The sequence below is a fragment of the Centroberyx affinis genome, unplaced genomic scaffold, assembly GCF_046629955.1.
Source record: "Centroberyx affinis isolate AG114_WGS23_722 - 3 ecotype Tasmania unplaced genomic scaffold, CSIRO-AGI_Caff_v1 ptg001029l_1, whole genome shotgun sequence".
In the NCBI taxonomy this organism is placed as follows: domain Eukaryota; kingdom Metazoa; phylum Chordata; class Actinopteri; order Beryciformes; family Berycidae; genus Centroberyx; species Centroberyx affinis.
In genome coordinates this window covers 81,311-85,985 of record NW_027279589.1, presented here as the reverse complement: position 1 = coordinate 85,985, position 4,675 = coordinate 81,311, and the positions used below count along the sequence as shown (strand labels likewise).

Below are 4,675 nucleotides of genomic sequence, written 5' to 3'. Positions count from 1 at the left end.
CTGTTGAAACTTGGCTCTTTGGTTTGTGCGCTTATGAAAGTCATACGCCACTGTCCTCCACCTCTCTCTAAGCTTGAATGGTAGCTTTGACATCACAGACTTCATGTGTGTAGGATTGTTCATGTCTTGCAGAATCTCATTACCATTCATAGCGTTACAGCATGTTCTCAGGAATAGTGAATATTTGTGCAAGGCTTTCCTATCCTCTGACCGGATTACATCCCAATTCAAAATCTTTTCCTGATAGGCAGCAGCAATAAAAACCTCATTCCCAAAGTGTTTGTGTAACAGCCTTTTTGCCTCCACATAGCCTTTTTGGGAATCCATGTGAAGGCAGCTCCTCACCATTGCCTTTGGTTGTCCATCAGTAAACTGTTCAAGAAAGAGCAATCTATCTCTGTTGTTGGTTGTTTTGCTTTCTACACAGTGTTCAAATGTTCTAATGAAGGTGATATAATTTAACGGATCACCTTTAAAAACAGGAATCTCTCGGGATGGCAAGAGTGAGAGTCTCTGTTCTTGTATTAACATTTCTGTGATTTCGTTTTGTTTCCTCATAATCTCCATCATGCCTCCACTTGGTTGAAAGTTAAACTGAGCACCATCTTGAAAGCCAACATTTGGGTTGGGTTGTTGGTGAGTAGTAGGCATCTGTTGCCATGAAGGCAGCTGCTGAGATTTCTGTCCCCGAAAGTGATGTGATTGGCCACTAGGGGCATGATAGTTGGTTGGCTGTTGTGAAGCTCCGTCGTCGTCGTCGTCGTCGTCCAATGGTACATGTGCCATTGATGCAAAATATTCATTGATGCGGTCTGAAGGTTTAGCAGTAGGCTTGGGGTCTACATCCTGAGTAGCATCCAACACTTTCAACTTTGCATTAGCAGCTGAAATTTCCACTTCGAATTCAAATGCTTCCTTTCTTGCTTTCAAATTTGCCTCCTCCATTTCCAATGCCTGCCTTTGCTTAAGAAGTAGAGCTGCTTTTTCTGCCTCTGCCTGACGACGAACTGAGGATGTACTTGAAGTGCTTCCGCTGAATCTTCTGCTAATCATGCCAACTGAAACATTATCACTTGATTTTAAACTTTGTGCTTGTGTCACTTGTGGAAAAGGTGCCTCTTTTAGCCATTGTTCAACTTTGTCATGAAATTCTTGCAACAATAGAATTTTTGGCATGTACCACTGATTATGGTCCTTTTCCATTTCTTCTTTCTGTAGTAGTTGCTGTACTGACATGTGAAGTGCTTTGAACTCATTTGTTTTATCAATAAATCCACTGAATAGTTGTTTCACCAATTCAATATTTCTGAAATCGACCAGAAGTGGTTCTATAACATTCCTTTTGCTTGTGAGCTGTCCAAGTTTAGCTTTTCTTGCCTTACATTGTTTTGCAAAATTAGCTTCAAGGGCCCTTTGTGTTGGCTTCCCTTGTCTTTTTCCATCAGTCACAGGCAAGTGTATGATTTTTTCAGAACAGTGAATTGTACTAACTTCAGTCACTCCACCAACAGCTTCAGATAATTTTTCACTCTCATGCGCAGACATAATTAAAACGGCAAAATACACAGACTGTAAATATTCACGGAAGATGTAGCGGCGGTCCTCTTCTTTTCACACTCAGAACGCACCAACAGCAATCCCTGACTGGCATCTGGGTGTACAAAGGATGCACATCCTCTGTACCCCATCTTCATGGCCAAACTGTCATGCTGCATTTTCGAGTGGGACAGCGGAGACGTCGCCTTGCTGCGACGAGCCAAGAGGGAACAGCTGAAACGGGAAGGTGTCCCTGGCATCACTGAAACACTAGTGGACCAGCAGATCACCAAGGAGGAACTGGCCCTGCACTGCAGAAGGCGGACAAGAGGAGAGCAGCAGACCGTCATCATGATTGAAGGCCTTCTTCACGAGCTGATCGGGGTACAGGGCAGAGACCTTCTCGGTGTCCCTCTCTTGGACCAGGAGAGGATGCGGCACATCTGGCAAGTCCAGAAGAGGCATGTGAAGTGCATCCAGGACGAACCAGGTGTGCTCCTGTACACTGAGACTGGCACCACCACCAAGGAGGGCATCGTCCTGCCAAACTAGCAAAGGGTCCACATTGCTTGAGTCCTTCCACTTGCATCTGAACAGGTTCATTCCAGGTCAGTATGAATCACTATTCATCAGCAAGATTAAATATTTACAGTTTAACATTTTATTTTACTTTTATTATTATTATTATTATTATCCTGGAAACAGTGACACAATGAATGTCTTTCAAGTGACCAAACACAACAAATTAACCTAACCTAAAAAGAAACCTGAATTTACGGCAGGTGTGGAGAGCATGACACGTTGTGTCTTAGGATCAACAGGATCCCCTGCCCAGTGGCCAGACTGTTCTCGTCTGGTAGAATCTATCTTTGTCAAACTCTGTGACATCCATAAGAGCCCCAAAAAACAGGGCAATTACGCACTGACAAGATGGACTCTGATTCTCAGGGACTACGGTAAGACCAGGCAGCTGGTCCTGGGTAACGGTACGGTCATGCAGAGCACTACTCCACTCATTCAGTGGCACAACAAGCGACTGAAGAGGCAGCAATGTAGTATTCTGCTGCAAGGGGTCAACTTGCCTGCCTCTATTGCTGTTGCTCCTGCACCTCTCCCACCTGTACAGGTACGCCCCACTGCTGCACCCCCACAGCCTGGCCCCCAACATCAGAACCACTTGCCTCAAAGTACAGCAGGACAGGCGCTGGTCAAGAGGAAGTCTGCAGCTCCGGCCCAACACCCCCGTCCTCCACAGTCTGTCCGCCCATGGTTGCCAGCTCAGAGGCAGTTGTTCCCTCAGCAGGCACCTCCACCTACCTCTGCCCCTTTGCCTGTTCCCCAATCCTAGCCCTGCCATTGGCCCACTTGTGTTTTTGACCCCACAAGTCCCTGCAGCCAAACTGATTGTTCCTGCTGGCCCCCTGCCTTCCCCACCACCTGCCCGGACGGCTTACAATCGGACAGTAGATAAAAAAAAATGCAGTCAGTACCACCAGCCCCGCAACAAGGAAACTGGCCACAGCCAGTACTATGGGTACATATACTGTCCCCAAAATGCTGGTATGCCACTTGACCGGTGGATGGAGGAGATGTGGAGGAAGAGGGAAGATAAGAAATAGATTGGTTTCTCTGTCATTCTTTGTCTCTTAGTGTGTAGATAGTGTAAATAGTTTTAAAAGAACAAAAACTGCTTGTTATATTTCAGTCTTGTTCTATTAGTTCATTGCTGTAATTATTTAATTGTCATCCCGTATAACAGATCTGGTATTTCAGAAAAATCAGCATAACAGAAATAGCATACTGTATATACTGACATATGTTGTGTGAGCCTTGCAAAGTGTGTTGATTTTGTTTTTTAGTATGTTTTTTTTAGCAAAGTAGTAGAAGAGAGAGAAAGACTATCAAAAGTAGTTTTTATTAATAATTTGCACTATATTATGTCAGGTTTTTTTAATTTAGAAAACGATGTCAGCTTGAAGTTTGTTCAAGTAGTTTGTTTTGGTCGTGGTTGATGTGACAATTGTGTTCATGTATTTTGAAAGTTGTGCACACTGAACGCATTTTGCATCACAGCAATGAAAGCGATGAAAAAATGGAATGAAAAATGGAAAAACAAATGAATGAATGAATGAATGAAAAACTTTGAAAAATTATAGTGTTTACAGACAGCAGTGTGAACATTTTTTGAGAGCATAGACCGTTTGGAGAGAGTTGTGTATAGCGTTCAGACAAATGATATCCTGTATGCAGCTTTGTATTTTCTGTGGAGACAATACAACTGTGGTATGTGTTTGCTCTACAGTTCTTCACAGCACCCCTTCGATAGCTCAGTTGGTAGAGCGGAGGACTGTAGAGGTTGTACAGCTGAAATCCTTAGGTCGCTGGTTCAAATCCGGCTCGAAGGAGGTTTCCTTTATGATTTACCAAAAAAACAACGAATGAAAGTAGGTAAAAAAAACTGATGCACAATAGTCAGTTTATAATTGGGTTGGCACGCAGGTGGCGCTTTGATTATGGGAATATACTAAATCAGTGGTTCTCAACGTGGGGTTCAGGGGTCTTGAGGGGTTCCAGGGGTCCCCAGCAAATTGATGAATTGCTAAACTTCACCATTATTTAATTTACCAGAAGTTATCACAATTAGAGAATGATGAAATATGCCTATTTTGATCATAGTTTCACTGTTATCCCTCTACCTACAATACATATAGTTATGGAATTCTGGACAAAATCATACCTAACAATATGTTTAGACAGCTGTGTGAGCGTGAGTGCATGGACCGCTTGGAGGTTTTTGTGTGTAGCGAAAATTTATACATTTGTATTTTGCGTGAAAACGCTGAAAATGTGGTTAGTTTTGCAAAATTATCAAGGGTTTAGGCTGTGAAACTGTTCGAGAGCATGGACTTTAGTTTGGAGAAATGTGTCACATCAACTGAGAAAAGAGAGGATCTGTTCCCCGCTTTGCCGCTCCAAATATGGCAATGTGCTTTTCCATTTGTGGCATTTCTTTCTACACTATTTTTTTTTTTTTTAGTTTTACACACGGGTTGCCTTTCCTTTCTTACCGTTCAGTCCCACAGTCAGCGCACAGCTTCGGTGGGTTGTGTGAGCAAGTACTACACACAAACCGTTTGGA

The 4,675-nt window shown here is 43.3% G+C and overlaps 1 non-coding gene across 1 annotated transcript; it reads left to right on the top strand.

The window, feature by feature from the left end:
• Positions 1-3,852: 3,852 nt before the first annotated feature.
• trnay-gua (transfer RNA tyrosine (anticodon GUA)) lies at positions 3,853-3,941 on the top strand. The gene is given in 2 exon segments: positions 3,853-3,889; positions 3,906-3,941. It is a non-coding gene; the product is annotated as a tRNA-Tyr (tRNA).
• The last annotated feature ends 734 nt before the right edge of the window (positions 3,942-4,675 follow it).